Consider the following 9,199-nt stretch of genomic DNA (forward strand, 5'->3'; position numbering starts at 1 on the left):
AAGATGTCAATTCTGACTCCTTGGGCTTTTAGAACATTTTGACAGTGCCCTCCAAGCATACTACCTATAGGAGTGTTCTTTTTAAATATATCATAGGAAGATAGTTAAAATATAAGAAGTATATGTGAGCTATCTTGAAAGGCAAATGTTAACTCCCTGTTTATAAATTTATCTTATTTCTTAAAGGTTCAAAATGAGTACATTTGGGATTGAAGATAAAAGCTTTCCTCATGAACCATTTATGACTTTAGGAAAGGATGATTCAGCAAAGTGATTCAACAAAAGATGACAGTAAGTGAACTATTTCAAGATGTCTTCTTAGAGTCTTAGGGTCAGAAGGACCATGAGATGCTGAGGTCCCCCCAACCTTCCTAATCAGAGGCTGTGCAGCCATCTTCTGTACCCTTTGAGTAACAGCAGCTACTGCTTCACCCAGCTGGCTGCTCCTTTGTGAGGCAGCTCTAGTTATTAGAACATCTCTCTATATATGAACCCCTAAATCTCTCTGTAACCCCCCTTGCCCTCCCTGAGCCTTATTCTGCCCTTTGGAGCTGCTTAGATTTTGTTTAATCCCCCTTCCACATAACACTAACAAATGGCCTCGTTTCAAAGTCTCAACTCTGACATTGCCTACCTTTCATCAAAAAATAAAACTCTGTGCGTGGGATGTGGTAGTGTGGGGATATTGAGGAAAGGAAGGAGAAAAGATGAAGTCAGATAACCACTCAGGATGAGCTGGTTAACTCTGGTGCTTGAACATGCATGTTCAAGCCCACTCTTGCTAAGTGCTAGCTGGGCTTGTTCATTTTAAAGGTGTTTTGCCCAGTGTTGCTCTTTCTGTTACCTGTGAATTAATGTGTGAGGGAGAATGAGAGTGACTCCTGGGAAAAGCAGGTGCTTTCAAGTTTGTCTCAGTCCTTGGAACCCTTAGAGGATGGGTATCCAGATGAGCTGTCATTACAGAAAGCACCACCCATGCCTACGACATTCCCCTCAACCTCCAACACACATACCCTAAACTCTGGATCGAAGGTCAGGCCATTGCCCCAAAGCTGACGACCAACAACTCGGTGCCTCGTTAAGAATCTGAGAGACTACAGGTCATTGCGGTCCAAGAGGCATCCATCAGTATCTGGGACACCCAAAGGGAGACCTGGAGTCTGGTGCAGGCAGTTCAGTGTGGGAGCTCAGCAATACAGGAGGGAGGAAGGGCTCTGGTGCTAGCACTGCAGCTAATTAGCAAAGTTCCTTACCTTCTCTGATAGCCATTGTCTGCATCTGTCAAATCTGGTATGAATCCCTGCCTCGCAGGCTTTTAGCACGTGATGCTTACCCAGGTCTTAATTTATTTCCTTTCTCGGCTCAAACTTTGGATGTTGAGGCAGGAAACCACTTACTGAATATCATTTACTTGAAATTTCCCTTATGGTTTATTAGAAGCAAATAAGAGGGTGGGGGATAAGGAGAGGAGGAAAGAGGAAGAGGAAAGGGTAAGAAGGGAAAGATATGAAAGGCAAATGGGGTTAGGAGTTAGTAGGGTGAACACTGTCCTGGGCGAATCATGACCCTGGACTTCCAGCCCCAGGTTTTACTGCTGACTGGCTGTGTGACCTGGGGAAGTCATTCTTCCTCTTGGGGTGGGCCTCATTTTCCTCATTTCTAAAATGAAAGCCATAAACTGGAAAGTAATTTCTAGTGTACTATACTATGCAAAAATTCTGATTCTCGTTCCCACTCATTCGAGTTTATTACATACTTTTCACATGCTAGTAACAAACCCCTGAGGTCCCTATTCTCAAGGTGCCTGTGTCCTGGAGAGAGAGAGACAGATAATAGACAAACATGGTGAAGGTCAGGCAGTGACGAGCACCACAAAGGGAAACAAATATGGCAGCGCAGTGAAGACAGATGGGCTGGTGGGCTCTGGCTGACACACAGTGGAAGGAAGTGCTATTTGAGCAGGCAGCTTAATGACTGGAGGAAAAGACTCTAGTGGTTACTTGGGAATGTTCCAGGTAAGGGCTACAGCAGGTCTGAAGCCTGGCGCTCCCAGCAAGAAGGCCAAAGGATTGGACTACACCCTGGAGACAGAGAGCCTGGAGGGGCAAGAATGGGGCCCCTGGAGGACACTAGATTTCATTCCAAGTGTGAGGGCTTTCATTTGATTCCAGCTCTCAGAGCTGTAGTTCAGTGTATAACAGGTTAAAAACAAAAACCAAAATATCCTGTTTCTCCCAGCTTCCTCCCCTTTGGGGGTGGTGGTAAGAGGTGGAGGTTGGAGTGGGGAGAAGGGAGGAGCAAATGGGCTTCGTAGGGCTCCTTGGAGAACTTATGAAGTTGATGACTGAAAGAAGGAGGCTGGAAAGGAAACATATTCCAGTTCATCTTGTATTTTCAAACTCTGAATTCACTAATTAGAATGAGGAGAAGAATCCTATTTTCTCCCACCTTTCCCTTTTCTCTTGGAGTTAGAATACAGAGATAATTAATGTCAATTCCTATGCTTTGTCTCTTAGCTTACTTTTAAAATATTTGCTAAGCTGAATAATTATGTGTTATGCAGAAATTGTTCCCATATTATCTTCCAAAGTCATTATTTCAATAAAACATTTTGAAAGCAAAGAAGAAGAAAAACCACTACTTTCCTGGCCTTGGACGTCTCCTAAAAGGAACAGTAAAATAAAATAAACTGATAAATTAATAAAAAGAGCCAGCCTGGGGCTGGATTAATGAATCTAAGGCAAAGGGCAAATACCGGTGATCGACATGGCTCAGCTACTTCCCAGACCTCAGATCAGCTATCGGTTCACCCTTCCTTCCCTAAAATTGGACGAAGTTGAAGGACCCAAACTGGCTGACTTGCAGCTTGCATTTTTGTTTCACTCCCTAGCTCACCTTTCCCGGACCTCTCGGCTCCAGAGGGTGAGTAGCTGGAGGGAGGAAAGAAACTGTGGGCAGAGTGATGCCCATTCCCAAGTTAGCCCCATAATATCCAAGAGACTTGGATACTATTTTATTTTCTACCTAGTAAAACTTCTCTGCAAGTAACAGAAATTCCTCCAGCCATCCCTGAAAAGTGTGCCAAGGATCCTGGCCCAACTCTCAGAACGAATACATTTTCTGAGATTATCAATGTGGACCACACTGCACGTGGATTGCCACTCCCCTACCTGAAAACTTTCAAAAGCATAATAAGGGCAGACAAAATCTGTCGCTGACACAGACTCCTAAATGGTCCCCTGATAATCTCCTCCATCTCTCCCTTCCAGCTTCCTTGGCTTGATATTTGCTTGAATGGGCCAAGCACATTCCTCCTTCAGGGCCTTTGCGTTTGCTGTTCCTCTACCTAGAGTGGCCTCCCTCAGACACTCACAGGGCTCACTCTCTCCTTTCATTGAGGCCTGTGCTCCAACTTCACAGAGCTTCTGAGGCTCTCCCAACTAGCTTGCCTCTTGTCCTTCCTTCTCTCCTGTTAGAATATTGATCTTTTCCCGTATGCTGTCTGTCTCCCTCACTGGAATGTTAACTCATTGCCATATGCACATCACAGTTCCTAGCACATAGTTGGCACTGGATAAATAAATATTGGCTAGATGAATGCTTTGATGTGTGGGGCAGAGTCATGCTTGTTGGCCTACCCAGTGTCTCCAGCACAACCTTGGCTCCGGTGTCTATAAATATCATTTGCATCGATTATATACCCAGGTCGTGTGCATGTGTGTACATGTGCATTCATCTGCATGTTAAGTATAGCTCTAATAAAAACACTACTTTTGTTTGACTTTTGAAAATGGTAAAATAGGCATGGCTGAAAGTTCAGGAACCCATTTAGTCATCAAATAGAAGAAAAACTCAGAACTTTAGCCTCAAAGACTTTCACTAGTGCTCAGGGAGGGATGGCTGGCATGTCTTCCTGCTGTCATTCCTGCTAGCACGTAGGTGAGATTCCGTCCAGGATACGCCTGAGGATGGATCTCAAAGAAGGGCTCCATGTGAACTGGTGGCTATAGGAACTGTGACATATTGACTCAGATCTTTTTGGGGTTCTCATTTCTCCCACACAGCCCCAGGGCCCTCTGGTTTTAGCCACGTTGGGTTGGGGAGTTGTTTGATTGCTTTTTGTTTGGTTTCTGTTTACAAAGCATTAAAGGTTATGAAAGGACCTCACGACCCCCGAGGTCTCTTTGGCTGGATTCCTCTCTTCCCCAAGAGGTATAGTCCGCGCTGTGTGAAATACCCTTACTGCAGTGCCAGAAGGTTCGTCACTTGTGTGTCACTCCTACAGCTTTCAATTACTAGATCTTTTTGATCTGGCTTACATTCATAAGCAGTGACATCATTTAGAATCTGCTAATGCAAAATTCATATATTTTGAATCTTTTAGGTCATTCAATAATTATTTACTGATTGCCTGCTATAATGCACTAAAAAAAAAAAATAAATTTCTCTCTTGCTTTTCAAGAGCAAAATTCCAGTGTGAAAAGGAGGGGGGAAATGAACAGTTTTGTGGTAAGCTATTATGGGGTAACCCTAAGGGAACTCTTTATAACCACCAAGGCTCTAAAGACGATGATCAGAAAAACCTCTACGCAAGAGTATTTTTGAATATTAAAAAAAAAATGTTTTTCTCAGGTCTATATCATAGCTGATATTAAGTAAAATGTCTTCAATTTTAAACCACAGTTAATCCTCTGACAACTACTGAGATTTGCACTGCTTGGAAGTGCTATTTGAGCAGGCAGCTTAATGACTGGAGGAAAAGACTCTAGTGATTACTTGGGAATGTTCCAGGTAAGGGCTACAGCAGGTCTGAAGCCTGGCGCTCCCAGCAAGAAGGCCAAAGGATTGGACTACACCCTGGAGACAGAGAGCCTGGAGGGGCAAGAATGGGGCCACTGGAGGACACTAGATTTCATTCCAAGTGTGAGGGCTTTCATTTGATTCCAGCTCTCAGAGCTGTAGTTCAGTGTATAACAGGTTAAAAACAAAAACCAAAATATCCTGTTTCTCCCAGCTTCCTCCCCTTTGTGGGTGGTGGTAAGAGGTGGAGGTTGGAGTGGGGAGAAGGGAGGAGCAAATGGGCTTCGTAGGGCTCCTTGGAGAACTTATGAAGTTGATGACTGAAAGAAGGAGGCTGGAAAGGAAACATATTCCAGTTCATCTTGTATTTTCAAACTCTGAATTCACTAATTAGAATGAGGAGAAGAATCCTATTTTCTCCCACCTTTCCCTTTTCTCTTGGAGTTAGAATACAGAGATAATTAATGTCAATTCCTATGCTTTGTCTCTTAGCTTACTTTTAAAATATTTGCTAAGCTGAATAATTATGTGTTATGCAGAAATTGTTCCCATATTATCTTCCAAAGTCGTTATTTCAATAAAACATTTTGAAAGCAAAGAAGAAGAAAAACCACTACTTTCCTGGCCTTGGACGTCTCCTAAAAGGAACAGTAAAATAAAATAAACTGATAAATTAATAAAAAGAGCCAGCCTGGGGCTGGATTAATGAATCTAAGGCAAAGGGCAAATACCGGTGATCGACATGGCTCAGCTACTTCCCAGACCTCAGATCAGCTATCGGTTCACCCTTCCTTCCCTAAAATTGGACGAAGTTGAAGGACCCAAACTGGCTGACTTGCAGCTTGCATTTTTGTTTCACTCCCTAGCTCACCTTTCCCGGACCTCTCGGCTCCAGAGGGTGAGTAGCTGGAGGGAGGAAAGAAACTGTGGGCAGAGTGATGCCCATTCCCAAGTTAGCCCCATAATATCCAAGAGACTTGGATACTATTTTATTTTCTACCTAGTAAAACTTCTCTGCAAGTAACAGAAATTCCTCCAGCCATCCCTGAAAAGTGTGCCAAGGATCCTGGCCCAACTCTCAGAACGAATACATTTTCTGAGATTATCAATGTGGACCACACTGCACGTGGATTGCCACTCCCCTACCTGAAAACTTTCAAAAGCATAATAAGGGCAGACAAAATCTGTCGCTGACACAGACTCCTAAATGGTCCCCTGATAATCTCCTCCATCTCTCCCTTCCAGCTTCCTTGGCTTGATATTTGCTTGAATGGGCCAAGCACATTCCTCCTTCAGGGCCTTTGCGTTTGCTGTTCCTCTACCTAGAGTGGCCTCCCTCAGACACTCACAGGGCTCACTCTCTCCTTTCATTGAGGCCTGTGCTCCAACTTCACAGAGCTTCTGAGGCTCTCCCAACTAGCTTGCCTCTTGTCCTTCCTTCTCTCCTGTTAGAATATTGATCTTTTCCCGTATGCTGTCTGTCTCCCTCACTGGAATGTTAACTCATTGCCATATGCACATCACAGTTCCTAGCACATAGTTGGCACTGGATAAATAAATATTGGCTAGATGGATGCTTTGATATGTGGGGCAGAGTCATGCTTGTTGGCCTACCCAGTGTCTCCAGCACAATCTTGGCTCCGGTGTCTATAAATATCATTTGCATCGATTATATACCCAGGTCGTGTGCATGTGTGTACATGTGCATTCATCTGCATGTTAAGTATAGCTCTAATAAAAACACTACTTTTGTTTGACTTTTGAAAATGGTAAAATAGGCATGGCTGAAAGTTCAGGAACCCATTTAGTCATCAAATAGAAGAAAAACTCAGAACTTTAGCCTCAAAGACTTTCACTAGTGCTCAGGGAGGGATCGCTGGCATGTCTTCCTGCTGTCATTCCTGCTAGCACGTAGGTGAGATTCCGTCCAGGATACGCCTGAGGATGGATCTCAAAGAAGGGCTCCATGTGAACTGGTGGCTATAGGAACTGTGACATATTGACTCAGATCTTTTTGGGGTTCTCATTTCTCCCACACAGCCCCAGGGCCCTCTGGTTTTAGCCACGTTGGGTTGGGGAGTTGTTTGATTGCTTTTTGTTTGGTTTCTGTTTACAAAGCATTAAAGGTTATGAAAGGACCTCACGACCCCCGAGGTCTCTTTGGCTGGATTCCTCTCTTCCCCAAGAGGTATAGTCCGCGCTGTGTGAAATACCCTTACTGCAGTGCCAGAAGGTTCGTCACTTGTGTGTCACTCCTACAGCTTTCAATTACTAGATCTTTTTGATCTGGCTTACATTCATAAGCAGTGACATCATTTAGAATCTGCTAATGCAAAATTCATATATTTTGAATCTTTTAGGTCATTCAATAATTATTTACTGATTGCCTGCTATAATGCACTAAAACAAAAAAAATAAATTTCTCTCTTGCTTTTCAAGAGCAAAATTCCAGTGTGAAAAGGAGGGGGGAAATGAACAGTTTTGTGGTAAGCTATTATGGGGTAACCCTAAGGGAACTCTTTATAACCACCAAGGCTCTAAAGACGATGATCAGAAAAACCTCTACGCAAGAGTATTTTTGAATATTAAAAAAAAAATGTTTTTCTCAGGTCTATATCATAGCTGATATTAAGTAAAATGTCTTCAATTTTAAACCACAGTTAATCCTCTGACAACTACTGAGATTTGCACTGCTTGGCAAGTAGATAGGACTGAGTGTTGATTCAGAGAAAGGCCCCGTGGTAACCAAATGTTGCATCTAAAAAACTTGTGCCCAAAGATGGATCAGAGTCTTATTGATTGTCTGGTGTCTTATTGTTCAAACTGTACCAGACAATCGAGTTTCTGCTCACTGAACACAAGGTATCTTCACTATAGTGTGGCCCCGTTAGACGATGGCAGGAAGTGTTTGTCTTTCTGGTGACTGATTTGAGGGCTAGCTGCCCTGAGAACTTGGATTTTCTGGATGTTTTCTCAGTCAATATGGGAAACAGATGGTGAGCACATAGTCATTCTCTTTCCCATCTGATCCTCTGGGCAACTATTGAGATTGAGTGGACTGTTGTTCCAACATTCAGGTCATGATGGTTCTCTGTTAGAAATAACTCAGTCTGCGTCTAAGGATAAATAACAAAATGCAACATTTTCTAGCGAGCTATAAAGTGGCTATCTTTGAAGTTATAGATTTTGAAAAATTTAAAATGTCCAATACTTCTGAAAACACATAAACTTTAGTGAGTTGATTTTTGGTTTACTATTTTTTCTTTTTGTTATATATCTCATCTTTTCATAACTGATATGTTTAATGATAATATTACTGTTTTCAACCAAATGGCTGCATATACAGTATCATTGCATTAACCTAATTATAAAGGTCATAATGTATCAAATCAAATGGTGTTGACACCAATATCAGAAATTTATGCACATACCCACATACATGTGTAGATGTGTATATATGTGTTCACATGTGTGTGCAATGTACAGAGAAAGAAAAAAAACCGAATTACAGCTTATATCACCCAACCGTATACTTAACATTGAAATAATACTTGTTTTTAATTTCAAGGAGTTGTTTCCCAGGCAAATCTGCAAGGCATATCAATTGTCTATAGCTTACTTCTAAAAGGATACAAAGAGGTCAAGTGTGTAGCTCAAGGCTGCTCAGAGGCAGGGAGGAGATCTGAGGTCAAGGCTGTATGGCTAACTCAGTGTCTTGGGTCCTACAACGTCCTTCAGGTCTATTTTGCAGCTGTTCTGGTTTCTTTTACCTGGCACGTTTGCATACTAATTAAGTTGGAAAGTAGTTCTATATTCGAGGGCTGGTGGCTGGATGTGGACCAGGAGCCACAGTGAATCCCAGAGGCTCTTTGACATTCATTCAAACACACATTTATTGAGCAACTACTATATACATAGTTACAGATGAATAAACATCACTCCCGCTCATCACCTAGTGAGAAAAGACAAACATAATGCAGCACAGGGGGTACTGTTCTAACAAATTCCTGGACTATACAACTGAGGCTGTGAAAATAGAAGGAAAATGTGTATAATAGTTCCCAAGGGCTGCTGTAACACATTTCTGAAAAGTAGGTGGCTTAAAGCAACAACAAACTTACTCACCACTTTGGAGGCTGGAAATCTGAAATCAAGGTGCCGACAGGACTATGCACCCTGCTAAAGCTATAGGGGAGAATCCTGTCCTGCCTTTTCTAGCTTCTAATGTTTGCTGGCAATCCTTGTCATTCCTTGGCTTGTAGATGCATCACTAGAATCTCTGCCTCTGCCTTCGCATGGTCCTATTCTCCTTTGTGTCCCTGTCTCTTCACATGGCATTCTCTGTGTCTTTCTTCTTCTCGTAAGGACACCAGTCATATTGGATTAAGGCCCACACTAT

This window comes from Pteropus vampyrus, unplaced genomic scaffold (assembly GCF_000151845.1).
Source record: "Pteropus vampyrus isolate Shadow unplaced genomic scaffold, Pvam_2.0 Scaffold2, whole genome shotgun sequence".
Lineage (NCBI taxonomy): Eukaryota > Metazoa > Chordata > Mammalia > Chiroptera > Pteropodidae > Pteropus > Pteropus vampyrus.